Here is a 15271-nt window from a genome sequence, read left to right on the forward strand (position 1 = left end):
CACGGCCGGAGGGAGGCGAGCGCCTCTGCCAAAACAGGGAGCTCTCTCTCCATCTTGCACTGATCTGCTTTAAAAACCCGTCGCCAGAACAGGATTCGCCTAATCCAGCAATGCGCTGGGCGGCCGCCGTCTCTGGGGATACGAAGCACTTTAGAGGCGAAGGCAGGAACCGGGGCGGTCTCTGCAGCCGCCCCCCGCCCTCCTGCCTGCCCGCACACGGACACGCACTCTCGGCTCTTCTGCGATTTCTGGATATTTCCTTCTCGCACACACCGTATTTAGGGCATTGCAGCGAATCGTGCCCCTGTGGGACACGACTGCCCTTGAAAATGGTTTGCTGCAGAGCCTTTGCCACTTCACAGCGTCGCTGTCACTTCACAGCCCCCGCCCCCCCCGTCTGGAGGGGACAGCGCAGCCCCCGCCGCTGCCCCACGGGTGCCCTTTGGACACCTGCAAACCTCCCTTGCCCGGCGCAGCCTCTGCACAGAGGCTCCCCGGCCTCCCCGCCAGCCCCTGCTCCGACACACGGGGGCACTGACGGATTTTCAGAAACAGTTCTGGGAAACGCTTCTCTTTTTTTTTTTTTTTTTCTTTTTTTATAATTATTTATTTATTTATTTATTTTTATTTTTAAACTAATAAGGAAGCAAACAGCCTTTTTTCCTTGCCTTGCCCTGTGCGTCCCCTGACTGACACAAATGAAAAAAACCCACAAGCTGGCGAGGATTCCCGGGATGATAAACGCTGGCCCAGGCTCTTCCAGTGAAACCAAAGTGCTGGTGGCTTTAAGGTGAGGGGGCGGGTGTTACACACAGCACCTCTGCCTGTGCTCAGTGATGCAATCCTCGATACAGCTAGCATAACCAAATCGACTTCGTTTAATCGATGCTCCGATCGAGCAGTATTTAGCCCTCGTTTTGCGTGTACTGGCTCAGGCTTTCCAACCCTGCGGTGCCCAGGCATGAGTGAGGGGGACAGAAAATTTGCCTGACCTTTGCAGAAGCACCTGGATATCTCCCTCCAGCCGGACAGCCCCCCAGCCCTTGCAGTTATGTCACCAGCCCCGTGACAGCAGGACATTGGAGAAATCCAGTGTGTCCCTCAGCGACTCAGGAAGATGCAGTCAGGAGAGGTCACCCAGTGACACCCAGTGCCTGGGGCTGCAGACAGGCGCAGCCTGCAGATCTGCATCCACAAACCTGTTAAATTCCATTTTAAAACCCGTCCTAACTTCCCCAGCTCCCTTCAGCTCTGCCTGCTGCTCTCAGGGGTGGGTGGTGACCAGGGAGGAGACTCTGGGCAGTGTATTTACTGGGAAGAGAGGCACAGAAATAGCAGGACACCTACCCCCGCTCAACAGCCTCAAAAACGACAGAGGAGCTCCTTCTGAGAGCTCCTTCTCTCATGCCGTGACACTCACGGCGCCCTGCCCGAAGCAGATATGCAGGAGCCTTGCCTGCGTAATTCACTGGAATAAAACCAGGAAGATGAAGCAGATTTCTCCCCCCCACCCAGTGCTGTCCTGAGGATTATATTTGGGAGCTGCCTCGCTCATTTACTTTCCCCACTGAGGGCTCCAGTGGCATATGGGTTGTCCCTGTCACCTTCTCCTTTTGCCTTTAGTGGTCCCACTGGGATCCAGCCATGTCCTCAGCAACACCTGCTGTAACAGAGGGTAGGCTTTGGAAAATAACAGGGAACAATAGGTTTAAAAACACCTGTAACTGAAGACAGCACTAAATAAAGCAGCTGTAGAAGTGCTGTCTCAAGAGGGGAGCAGCTTGCTCCCCAATTAACCTGGACTCTGGTTTCTTGCTCTGATACTGTGCTCAATCTACACGGGCAGATGATGTAAGTGGATTTCACATAAACAGGCAAGGTCTAGGAGTTGCAGAATTTCCTTTCCTTTTATAAAATGTTATTTTGTACAAAACGTTATTCTGAACTGGCCTGCACAGTTTTAGTGGTTATGAAAATACTGCTGCTCTTTGCACATATTTTATAGTATCAATCTTTCCTTTCCCAAAGGACTTCTGTTCCCTGTTGTCCTGGCTTCAGCTGAGATAACTTTCTTCTTAGTAACTGGTACAGCGCTGTGTGTTGGATCCAGTATGATGGTAATGTTGGTAATACATTAATTAGACTAATTACTCTAAATCAAGGACTTTCTGGTTTCACAGGCTCTGCTAGGGAGCAGGTGCACCAGAGGGAGGCTGCACGGCCAGGACAGCTGACCCAAACTGGCCAAAGGGATATTCCACACCACAGAACATCATGCCCAGTAAATAAACTGGGGGGAGCTCCCCCAGAGCACTGATCACTACTCGCAGGTAGGCTGAGCATCAGTCAGTGGATGGTGAGCAATTGTACTGTGCAGCACTGCTTTCTCTTGGGTTTTAGCTCTCTCTTCCTCACATTTTTATTTTTTTTTGTTATCATTATATGTTATTACCGTTATTATTCTAATTAATATTACTATATTTTACTTAATTTCAGTTATAGAGCTGTTCCTATCTCAACTCACAAGTTTTACTGATTATTTTCTCCTGTATCTCTTCCTCATCCTACCAAGAAGTGAGAGGATTGAGTAAAGTCTGCACGGTACTGAGTTGCCAGCTGGGGTTGAACCATGACACCAGTTTAAAAAGACACAGCTGGATGCTCTCTGATGGCTTCTCTGTCAGGAAGGGATTCTGATATCAGACCCAAACTTCTCCTGGGGTGCTCATAAATCTACTGCTCAGTCATTAATCCATGCCCCGTCCATCAGATAGGAAATGCCACTATGGCAGGCTCCAGATCCTGGCACACAGTCTGTGAAGTTCCCATTTTCTGCAATTTTTTTTTCCCTGAACTCTGCACTCTTCAGAGGAGGCACCTAACCTTCGCAACAGCCTGCAGGGTGTCAGGGTTTCACGATGAGCAGAGTGTTGTTAGCAGCTGCCTGCACCCATCCTCTCCACTGTGCCACACAGGCTCAGCACTCTTGCTGACACGACAGTGAGGACCCAGCTGCCCGAGTGGTGTGTGGTAAACTGCACCTTCACACTCCTGCTCGAGTTTCTCCTTCACAGTGCAACCCTCCCAATCCAACAGTTTGCATGTACATGCCCCAGTGCCTGGGGAAGGGGCGGCTGCAAGGCTTGGAAACCGACTTGTGTGAAAAGACTTGTGACAGAAGTGTGCAGAGACACCCAGCAGAGCTGATACTGCACTTCACACGTTACCTGAGGCTGATGCAAGCAAAAGTCTGGATGTGACTGCCAGGCACCTCCCCCCATGCCCCTCCACCATCTAATCTGGACACAAACAGTGCAGCAGTCGCCAGGCAATGGGGCCCAGCATCCCAAACCAGCTCCAGAGACCATAGGCAGCTCCAGGGCAGGATGCTGAGACTGTCAGGGTGAAGAGCAACTCCTCCCTCACCCCTCCAGCTACAGCCAAGCAGCTCTGTATGTGCCAGACGAGAATCATTCCCTGTCCTCGACACAGCAGCTCTGGATAGCCTCAGTGTAGCTGTATAAACATTATTATTAATTTAATCCTAATGAGTTTTGGCTTCAATGCCTCATGGCAGAGACTTCCATGTACTGAGAATAGCCAGTTATTAAATGATTCCTAAAGGAGGAAGTACAACATTTATGAGGCTGATACTAACATTAGAATTTCCTCCCTTGCATACTTTGCTACATTTTTGCCTTCATTAAAAAAATGAAATAAAGACACCATTTGAATCATAACACTGACATTCTAAGCACTTTTCCCCTGAGGATCTTATTTATGCCTCTTAATCCCTATTATTGCTCTTCTACACGTAGCAAAAGAGGTGGCCAGGTAGGTCAAGAGTTTCTGACCAGATCCAGGACAGATGAGGGATTGATGCCAAACCCCAGCCAGTTTCTTCCACTACCCTCATTTGAATGTGAGCACCATTCCCACCAGGGAGGACAGCAGCCTGGGCTGGAAACAGCCTTATTTCTGTCTGAAATAACCACAGCAAAGTCAAGAGCAGAGAGATAGCCTGAGTTCTATGCAAAAAGTAGCAGGTAATGAAAAACAAGTATGAGTGTTATTTTTCAGAGTATGGTCCAGAAAAACACTGGGAATCACATGGGTAGTTTGGTTTTGACTTGCAGTCTTCTGCTGTTGCATCTCTCCCTAGCTCCGGGCAATAAGGGGAATAATGGACAGTTTATATGCAGTAGGAATGGAAAAATTACATGTCAACACATCTTTCAGATCCACAGACTGGCTTCCAGCCAAATCAGGAGCTGTCAGAGTCTGAAACTGGGCTGCTGAGTTTGCTTGGGTAAAGTCTGGAGTAGAAGGAAACCAGGGAAAGGAAATAAGCTGCTTCTTAAAGAGAAATGAATTTTTAAAGTATTTAACAGCATAAACCCCAAATCAGCAACAAAATTTTGCCAGATAGGGAAAAACACAATCTTTCTAGAGCTGTAAACTCTGCTTTCACCTAGATCAGTGAATCTTTGCCAAATACTGGGGGTAGCTGTCCCAGTCACTTCACAAAAAAAGCCATCATGCTGTTGATAGCAGCCTGCTTAATTCTGCAGGTGCAGGTTCTTTGGTTTCATGGGATATTATCCTTTTTAGGTCTACACCAGCTGCCCACAGGGTAACACTGTCACGGGAGAAGAATCAGAAGCACTGGTTCAAATGCTCCTATGGGCGGGAAGTGCACATGGCTGCAGAAGTCTCCCAGAACTGCCTGATCCTGGTATCCAGCATTCTGGGAAACTCGGCCACAGCTGCTGTGATTTGCAACCTGCTGGGGAAGCTCTGCAACCCCTCTCTGGCAACTCTGATCACAGATCCCGTTATTTGTGCAAATCTCACATTTTTCTTGGAGCAGCTCAAAGCTTTTTGCTGTTACAGCTGAGTGGCTGTGCCTCCAAGCACACACAGCAGCAGAGTTCACTGCAACCTTAGCAGCTCCTCTGAGTCTTGTCAAAGGTCCACGCCTTCCATCCTCCTCACTGAAAGATGAAAAGAGAGATGTAGCTCCTTGGATTGTGTGCTAGGAACGTGGCCAGGAGCAGGGAGAGGCATTTCCCACCCCCGAGTGTCTTCCGTCTTCTGCACACCCGAGTCTTGAACTGGGCACCTGGTGAGGATGGCTGTTCACGCCACATGGTGTGAACACAGCTCAGCTCCCAGTTTTAAATTGTTGCTGTGGAAAAGAATAAAGCCCATACTGCTATCAGCTCTTTTTTTTTTCCTGGTCCCTTTTTTTTTTCCTGGCCCCTTAAGGTTGCAAGGTTGCCCACCACTGTTGACTGGTCAAGTGGGTCCTGGCAAGGGAGCAGAACTCAGAGCCTGCAGTAACCAGGTGCTTGTCAAGGCGCTGCCCCCAGCAACACATTTGCAGGCTGCCCATTCAGACTGAGAAAAAATCAAGTTTACATGCCAGATGAGTAAGAGGCAGGAGAATTGGGAGACATTTCCCACCTGTCCCTTTTTGTCTCCTGTTTGAGCAGCCCCAGAGACTGGCAGGCTCACTGGTGACCCCTGTGTGTCCCATGCCCAAGGCAAGGAGCTGGCTTCCAGATGTGCAGCTACACAGCCAGTGCAGGACACTCCCAGCTGCAGCCTGAGTGTTTCTCATGATGGATGTGGGTTTCCCACAGCTCCTTACAAGAAGTGGGGTGTGGGCATGTGGAGGTGACTGCTCACCACATCTCTTTTTCCCTAGAGGATAGGTGAACAGGGAGTAAGTCCAGAGCTGGCTGCTCTCTAAAACTCCACATGCATTCCCTCCAGCCTAAAGGCTCTGCTAAAGGCTTAGGGCCACTGTGGGCACCTGCATCCACCCCTCCTTCACCATACTTAAAGAGGGTGGTTGAAAACAAAGAAACCCAGTCTGAAAATACCTGGGTTTTGAATGTCTGTCAGGAGTAACTTGTGTCATTTATGAAATTCCCCTTAAAGAAAGGACAAACAGGGATTGAGGCAGTTCACCCTGTGGTGGGATCTTGCTCCCAAAAAAAGTCATCAAGGCAAACCTGCATCATGCTCCAAGTGGCAGAGTCAAACACAGTCACTTGCAATGTGCAGGACGTTGTGGAATTCACGGCCTCAGTAACACGTGCAGGATGCCACCTCCACAAGTCAAGGCAGGAGGCAGCCTGAGTGCACCCACTCAGGGAGACATAGGGGATGGAGATGTATCTGAGCCCACACACTTTCCTTCAGCCTTATCTCAAGCTCATAAGGCTGCCCAAAGCTGCTCTTGACTCATACTCCCTTCCCTCTGAAGCCCTGGGGCAGCCTTCTGGCCACTGCTCAGGATTACTTTTGCTACTGTTTCTGCTCATATTCCTTTTTCAATCCCAGGCACATCTTCCTCTCCTTTTGGCCCTGGATGACACCTGAGAGGCTGGTACAGCATTTTCCACAAGCATTGGATTCAGAATCTCCACCATTTAAAGGCTACATCTGTCACTGAGAGAATATAAATTTTGGGGGCAAAACCTGTGCTGCAACCTGCTCCCTATCTCCCAGCAGTAAAGGAGTGCTGCTGAAATGATGAGTTCTGAAAGGTCAGCCCTTCAGACCACCACTGCTGGGCTAGAGTCAGCTTCTGGGTGATGGGGACAGAGGCTGTTTCTATGGCTTTGGGATGTTTCTTGGAACCTGCATGCCTCACAATTCCCCATATGGTGCCCAGTGCCAGTCCTGCATCTAACAGCAGCCTGCACTGTGATGGATCTGTTTCCCAAGCACCAAATTGATGGGTGATAACAAATGATCTGTAGAAAACAATTTAATGCTTGAAAAAACTTCGCAGAATTTGCAATGAAAAGGCTTGGGAACAAGGCTGGCTCAAGTTCATAATACCAAATCTGGTTTTAAATATCAGAAATTATTGGCAGCTCAGTGCTGACTCTGGGCTGATTTCACTGTCAGTTTGTGAAATCTTTGTAACCCAATCTCATTATTCTTCCCCCAGGAAACAAGTGGGTCTTCAACACAAAATAACTTCTCATCTGAACATAAACTCATTTTAGGGATCCCAGTGCCATGACCATGTGCCTTGAGATCATTCACTGAAGGTTGCCACAGCTATCTCCTTTTTTTCTGAAGCACCTCCAGCACAAGTTCAGAAAATCTAATGTTTTGAAGTTCTTCCCCTGACCACCTTGTGAAGCAGTCCCAAAAGACCCTGCAGCTCCTGATGAGCACACAGGGTGGAGGAAGATGCCACAATGGGGACAAGAGGAAAACTGTGCAGGGAGCTCCTGAGAGGGGTTTACCTGCCCTCAGCAGTACCCTGCAGGTGAGCAGGAGCCCCAGCCTCTTGGTAGGGGCCTGCAAAATTTCATCCCAAATAAAGCCAGTCGCATCAAGAGTTCAGCTCTGAGCAGGGATAAGGCTCAGCTGCTGAGCTGAGTTTCTAAACTGCTCTCAAAATTGCACAGAGGCAGAAGAAAACAACAGGGAATGGTGGTAAAGAAGGCAAAGGCGAGCTGGAAAATCACATGCAGTAGGCTGGGCACAGGCTGGCAGCTCCCCCTTCTCTCCCTGCTGGCACCTTGGCTTGTCCTCACTTATGCCCATTTGGGATAAGTGCTGGCTCAGAGGATGATCAATGGGATCCCATTGTCCCTGCCTCTCACCCCAAAGATGCTGCCTTCACTGCCTCTTTTAGACTGTGCAGGGGGGAACCTTGCAGGGAGCCTTCCCATGGGGAACCTGGTGGAAACACGCAGCTCAGACCAGCGAGAGGCGTCCCTAATATGGTCTCAGCCTCGCTGACTGGCTGGGGGCTCCTGGGGGAGGAATGGAGCCCCTTATAAAAGTACCCAGGTCCTCCCACAAAGGCAAACCTCCCTGGACTTCAGCAGAGCTTCAGTGAACCTTGCTCGATATGGGAATTTCATCCACCCTCTGGAGATTATCCAAGCTTTCTTGGGTTTCATATGGCATGAGGTGGTGGCCTGGTCTGTGCGTGACCTGGCGGGTGCCAGCAGAGAAAGCCCCTTTCCAAGCAGCACACGGCTCCTGCCTGCATCTCTCTGGAAGGAAACCTGCTGTTATCCCCCTGCCATGGGCTGCTGCCTTGCTCCCTGCTCCCTGCCAGCAGCAGCCCATGCCTCAAAGGGTGCACAGCAATGCCACCACGCCAGCCCTGCTCACTGCTCTTCCCCACAGCAGAACCCGCAGCAGCTCCTCTTTGCTTTTGCCTCTTCCAAACATGCTCAGGTGCCCGTTTATGTGCTGTAATCACCCCATCCTCACCCCAGGCAGCCTCCTTGGCCCCGGGAGCCGTGTGTGGGAGATTCCCTGAGCTGCAGTGCTGACCAGGGCTGCACCCTACCTGCAGCAGGGCCGCAATGTGCCCAGTGCCGGGGCCAGAGCCCCACGGTGGTGGCAGCCGAGCCCTCGGGGCCGGGCCGGGCCGGGGCTGGGGCTCACACGAGCTGGGGCCGCTGGAGCACAGAGATCCAGCCCCAGATGTTTCCCGTAGCACACGCAGAGGTCTCCTGGAGGGCGGCGTGTGCCAGGGATGGCTCACTGCTGGCATGTCCAGCCCAAAAGGCAGCACAGCCATCCCTCAGGGCCAGCGCGAACACGTAGCAGAAAGGATGGAGCTTTTCGAACAGGTAATTCTCTGGTTTATAAAAAAAAAAAAAAAAAAAAAAAAAAAGAAAAATGAAAAACATTTGACTCGTTTAGAGAGCAGCTCCCTGACTTGCTCAGAAATATAAAGGCATTATCTGGTGGCTGTGTGTCGGGGCAGGGCTGCGGCGGGAGCACCACAGCCATGCCAGCAATCACGCTGCAGTTGCTCCTCCGGAACAGGGCAGGGGGGGCAAACGCAGCCCCCCGAAATAGCGCTGGGAGTGGGGAGCCAGCCCGGGCAGCCGCCGGGAAGGAAAGAGAAAGAGCCTTGAACAAAATGTCAGCACCACGAAGGCATTTGCTCAGGTCTCCCGGAGGACTGTCGGGATGGAAATGCACGGCACACCTTTAAATGGACATAAAATGTGCCATCGGTGGGGTGGGATCTATTTTTAACCCCTTGGAGTCTGCAGATGTGCAAACCCCCCGAGAGCAGCTCCCGGCATCTAGAGAGAGAGAGAGAGGCGTGTGATCAGCCTTTTGGCTACCGGGCTGGGAAATGCCACCGCACTCAGGGCTCGTTTATCCCCCAGTGAGGAGGGAGATTAAAGTCTTACCGTGGCCCTTCCTTTGCCTCGGCAGCAGCCCCGGCCGGCAGCCTGGGCACACACAAACGTGCTAAGCACCGCTCGCCAGCTTTGCAGTTTTCTTTTGGGAAAAGGACTTTCTGGGTCTGGGTAAATAACCTCGGCTTCCCTCCCACCCCCGGCTCTGCCTGTGGGAGGCAGCTGGAAGAAAAGCTGCTGCAAGGCAAGGGAAAGAATCGAGCCAGCCGGGGGAGGGCGAGGAGCATGCCGGCGACCCGCTGGTGGCTGCCGGGGGCAGGACAGCCCTGCGGCAAAGGCTCAGCTCTTCTGTCAGCACCGCTGGGAAGCCATCGGAGCTGCATGTCAGCCAGCCTGGCCTGCGGTCTGGCATTGTCCTGCACCCCCTGCCCCTGCCGCATGGCCAGCAGGCGACACGCAGCCGCCAGCCCAAGCCTCCTCCAGCTGTGTAGTTAAAGCGGCAGCCGACCTCGGCGGGGAGCAGGGTGTGCATCTGCAGCCCCTCAGTGTGTATTACAAAATACACACTGCATGTTGTAAAATCGCCCATCGTGTATTAAGGGTTTCCTCGTCTCTTCCTGGCAGGAAACCCAGCTGTTCAGTGAAGCCGGTGCTGATTTGAAACACAGAAAAGCAAACACTACAGCCATTTCTCCAGGTCTCTCCAGATTACAATTTTAATACATTTGTCTCCAGGCACCTGTTTGTCCCCTCTGGTGCTCTCCATCCTAACCCACTCCAGCAAAGCAGCTTCCTCACAAGGACAGGCACCAAAAAGTCCAGCTGCAGCCAAAAAGCAGCTATGGATCCTGCAGCATCCCTGCAAGAAGGGTACCTCAGTTCTGCTTTCACACAGCTTGGCACCCAGATTTCAGTTTTCAGAGGATGGGGAGCAAACGAAACCTGTGCTCCATGGGAAAAGCCCCAGCTTGAAACACAGCATCCCTCCGAGGCACCAGGAACTGTCTTGAGAATGGTTCTGACAAATGGATGCTCTTGAAAAGAACCTGTGCACCACTTGTGAGCTGCTCCCCTGCACAGGGCTGACATCTGCATATATGGTTTATAATGAATTATCCACTCAGCACGGGGAACCTGTTGGCTCTGGAGAGTGGTGTTAGGCCGACTTTCATCTCCCCAGCCTGCTGAGCCTCCTGTGAACCAGACTTCTCCCTGCAAAAATCCACCATGGTGCCCTGACCCCTTTGTCCCTGCCACCCCACACAAAGTGGCCATCCGTGTCCAGAACACCACATCATCCAGGCTGCTTCTGGAAAATTATGTGCTGATTTTGCCACTGAAGGGGGCCAAGGGTGGTGCAGTGGGCTGTTTCTGGAGCAGAAAAGGAGCTGGTTGTGGAGCTTGTCAGATCCTGCCCCAGCACTGACACTCACCTGCTGCCCCACTTGCCGTGGGTCAGAGATGATGGGCACTGTGAGGAAACTGGGGGGGATACAGAAATAAAAAACTTTGCTGAGCCAAGCTCCCAGGAGAAGCTTACTGAGCAGGGCATTTTTCTAGCAGTGGCTGATAAGGTGGCTGGCTTTATTCCTGAGAGAGGAGATTGGGAGTTTGGGACTCTGGCCTGTGCTCCTGGCACTCCCACAGCTGTGGGGGCATCCTTGTCAACCCCACAGTCCTGCTCCCCATGCCCTGCAAGACCAGAGAAGCATATTCCTCTGGCTCAAACTAATGAAACATTCATTCATTGGTAGTTGTACAGCCCTATGTGACTGCTTCCAAATGCTGTCCCCGTGGTGCTGTGACCCATTGTCTGCTCCAAAACCCCTTTGGAGGAAGGCACTCAGGATAGGTGAATGAGTGCGGTGGCAGCACTGCCTTGCTGAGCTGGACAGGAAAGAAACTGTCTTCCTGTGAAGTCTTCCAGAGCCAAACTGAAAGTCCAGCAGAAAGCAGCTGTCTCCTGCACAGAGAAGGAGGTGAGCAGAAATAAAACCAATTCCTTCAGTCACTGAAGTCTCAGAACCAGGGGATGCTGTAACCCCACTGATCTGCTTTCCAAGGTGCTGGTTTTGGCTGAGATAGGGTTAATTTTCTTCACAGTGGCTGCTATGGGGCTGTGTTTTGGATTTGTGCTGAGCACAGGGTTGATAATATCGAGATGCTTTTGTTATTGCTGAGCAGGGTTTACACAGAGCTGAGGCCTTTTTTGCTTTTGGTACTGCCACACTGACGAGGAAGTGGGGGAGAATGGGAATCTGGGAGCAGACCACATGACATCATATATAAAGTAGGAGGAAGAAGGAGGAAGGGGAGGACATTGGGAATGACAACATTTGTCTCTCCAGGTAACCACTACATGTGATGGGGCCCTGCTTCTGCAAAGGCAGACTCAGGATGTACGTGTGTCCCACATTCAGCCCTCATCTCTCATTTGCCCAGTCATTTGCAGATGACCACCATGGAAAAATGACTGACAGGGAAAGAATAAGATCATGCATTCATCCAAACCACTCTTTAAAAGCAATTTGCATGTGTTTGTCCCTCCTTGCCTGTTGTCTGTGAAGAGGACATGAACAAAACAGGTCAGTACTCTTCCTTCTGCCCTTAGTGGCACCCCTGCTGTGCTTCCCAGTATAATTTCCACAGCATTCCTCACATCCTTTTGCCTCATCTCCCTCCTGCTGGACCTACTTGATAACCACTATGTTACCAGCATTTGGAAATGTGTTTTATTGCAGCTCCAGCCGGAGCCCCAGGGAGGAGGATGCAGCTCTGGAGATGTGTCCCTGCTGACCTGCACATCTAAGCCCTGTCAGCACCGAGGCACCCCACAGCTGCAGCCAGCCGGGGGGCAGTGACCCGGAAAGGGCTCCCGTGTGTGGCAGGGACTAGGGCAGATGCCGGCAGGGACCCCCACTGAGTCTCCTCTCCACTCCATAGCTGCGGCAGGGAGCAGCTCCAGCAGCCCCCCAGCCTCCCTCCAGGCATTGGGCACAGGGAGAAAATCACTGGCTGCTGGTTTTGCTGGCATGATTCCCTGGAGTAACCTCCCCCTGCTCCTCCACACATCCTGGGACACCTGCAGGGGCTTGGCTCAGACAAATCTTCACTCTCCTTTCTCCACCTTGTGCCCAGCAGACTGGAGCCATCCACCTCTGCCTCCTGGGCTTGTTCATGGGGAAAAAGCCTAGCAGCACATTTGGTCTGCTCTTCAGAGGGCAGTCAGCATGCAGTGGTTTGTTGTGTCCTTTCCAAGTTCCCTCACTCCTCCAAATTATTCCCTGGTTCCCACACCATGCCCCTAGAATCCTCTCCACATCTTGGAGGGCTTGTTTAGCGAGTCAGATTTAGCAAGGCATGACTTTATAAATAGAGAGGGGCATGGCTGGGGACTGTGCAACATGACTCACAAGTGAAACTGCCAGTGAAGAACTTATCAGACATTTGCTTTAAATATTCATTTAGCAGTACCAAACCCTCCTTACAGTTACACCTCCCATATAAAAACACCCTTCCCATATGCAGCCAGTGTATTTATGTTACTTTCTCCAAAGCTATTCCAAAGCCACTTACCCTTGTGCTGGTCAGAGATAAACCAGAGTCAGAAAGGAAAATACCTCCTTGGAGCTTGAGCCTGCCACTGCTTCCAGCACTGCAACTCAGCAATCTTTCCCAGCACAAAGTCAATGGCATAACGATTATGCCATGAAACATTTCCTCTTTTAATGGTTTGTTGTTTTTTTTCCTACCCATGTATGTTATTCATCAAATCTACAACTCCTACAGAACACCTGTGGCCCAGACTTGGATCTTACTGCTCTTCAGTTTTCTTCTCTACCCTCATTTTCTCAACTGATACTTAATTCAGACAGATTCTTCCACAGAAAATGGAGAAAAAACAGATGTGAATTATTAAATGAGCAAAAAAATCTCTACAGAACAATCCTATACATGCATCCTATACATTCCATGGCCTCAAGCTGTGCCAGGTTCTGGACCCACAGCAGCAAAAGTAATTATTCACTCTTTCCTCTTTCTGCTTCCTCTTGTGATTGCTTTTATTGCTATGGCTTTTTTACTTAATCTGGGACCTGATCAACCAAGAACTTAAAAATTTACCAAATCTGGTGGTCCCCCTGCAGCTTCAGTGGGGCTGAATCAACTCCAGCACTCTTGCATGGCAGCAGAGGGGATCTGAGACTGGGTACACGGGCTGGAACTTTGCTGCAATGCTGAAATAGAGCCAATCCAACATGCACAAACAGTAGAAATGAATACTGAGTGTGATGTCACTACAGCACCCCGGAGCCTTCTCCATTACTTCTGTGTTGTTGAACATCCCAGACTCCTCCTCTTTACGTGGCTATGCCTCCATCCCAGTGTTTGTCCTGTCCTTGCCCAAACCCCCCCTGCCATCTGCTGACCTTGCAATATTTTCCGTGTTGTTCTTTTCTCTCCCCTTTTTATTTTTAAACGGTGATGCACATTCAGCAGGTGCATCCCTGGGCTGCCCGCAGTCCTGCCCCAGCCTTTGCCATGGGAAGATGCAACTGGGGAAGAAACCAAGCACCTCCAGTTTGGGCAGAGCTACACCTGGTTTCTGGATTCTGATCAAGATTTTGTGACAGGAGTTACATCAGCTTTCTGTCAAACAATTGCTTCTCCACTCTGGAACTTGTGCAGCAGGCACTAGAAGAAAATAAAGCAAGGTGTCAGCAGAAGCTAAGTACCTCAGGGATTGAATTACACCCTTTTTAAGCTGACTTTGGGATTTAGCTCTGAGTTCCACTTAATACCATATTTTGCTGTCTAAGCAGAACCAAACTGCTTTATTAATCTGTCTGGCATTTAACCCATCTAATGTGAATAGAGGAATCATAACACCTTGACCATGCAGTCTTGGCCAGGATGGGCTGTCTTCAGTGGACTAACAAAAATTAAAGAAAGAGGGAATAAATCTCAGAGTAGAAGGGTCTAAAATCATTCACCACGTTTCTCCTAAAAAATTTATCCCAAGAAAGATTTTGCATATTCTCCCTGAGTGTACTGGTTTGAACACTGTAATCCTCCTCAATTTGCCACCTCTATTAGGTTTGAAGAATAATCTTATCACAAAGGGCTCTTGGAGGCCCAATATCAAGGAGTCACGCCCAGAACAAGGACAGAAACTGCTGGTGTTTTGGGTTGCTGGTGGGAACAGCTTGGGAGGAAGTGGCAGGTCTGGGCTCCCAGCAAGACAAAGGACTTGCAGGGGGGCACAGCCAGAGATTCCCAGAACCACCTGTGGCTACTGCAGCCTCCAGCTTGTGGCTGCAATTGGAAAATGCTCAGATTTCAAGACTTTCTCTGGTATTTGTGCCAGGAAACTGGGCTGAATGACTTTCAGAGCTAAATTTAGGATCACAAGTATTTCACATTCCCCAAACACCTTCTGTGACAACATCTCAAAACCCTTCATGAGCATTTGCTATTCCTCTTTATCTTCCTTTGAGATGGAAAATAGAAAAGCCACATTGCTGGCAACAAACAGAGCTATGAATGTTGACTTGCTCATGGTCACAGAGGAAAACTGTGATGGAGGCTTGGTATGGGAAAGGAGAAAGGAGGAAGAAAACCAACTTTCCAAACTGAACTGCTTGGTTCCTGCAGTCACAGAAACAGGGACTGTCACCTTCTGCAGTGCTGCTGGGATTGAGTAGGAATAGCACCATCACTACTTCCAAATGATTTAGATAAGGAATTTCTGGTAGCTCTTACTTGATTTTTTTTTCCCTAGTATTGAGAATAAGGGGTTCCAGGACAAGAAACCCTTATAGGAAAATACTCAGCCTTTGGAAAAGTACTTCAGGCTCCCCATAACACTCTGAAAAACTTGTGGCAAGAAAGTGGGCAGCTTTATCACCTGAACCTCCTAATTTTTGGCATGGAATGTAGTGCAGGACAGGCTGAGCTCCCCGCAGTGCCCTTTGGTTGTGTTCTGCAGGCAGGTAGCCCAGTGACAGCATTGTTCAGTGCTAGCAACCTGGATCTGATTTAGACTCTTATGACTCTGTTATTGTAACTAATTGTCATGGTTATTGTTGCTGGAGGGAATTAAAAAGCCTTACAGATCAGATACAGTT

General features: G+C 50.2%; 1 long non-coding RNA gene across 1 annotated transcript; it reads left to right on the forward strand.

Moving 5' to 3' along the window:
- The first annotated feature begins 8278 nt into the window (after positions 1 to 8278).
- LOC147654908 (uncharacterized) lies at positions 8279 to 15271 on the forward strand. Its single transcript, XR_015283389.1, has 4 exons — positions 8279 to 8621; positions 9771 to 11125; positions 11495 to 11731; positions 11888 to 15271. It is a non-coding gene; the product is annotated as an uncharacterized LOC147654908 (long non-coding RNA).

The sequence above is a fragment of the Cyanistes caeruleus genome, chromosome 2, assembly GCF_971803275.1.
Source record: "Cyanistes caeruleus chromosome 2, bCyaCae1.hap1.1, whole genome shotgun sequence".
In the NCBI taxonomy this organism is placed as follows: domain Eukaryota; kingdom Metazoa; phylum Chordata; class Aves; order Passeriformes; family Paridae; genus Cyanistes; species Cyanistes caeruleus.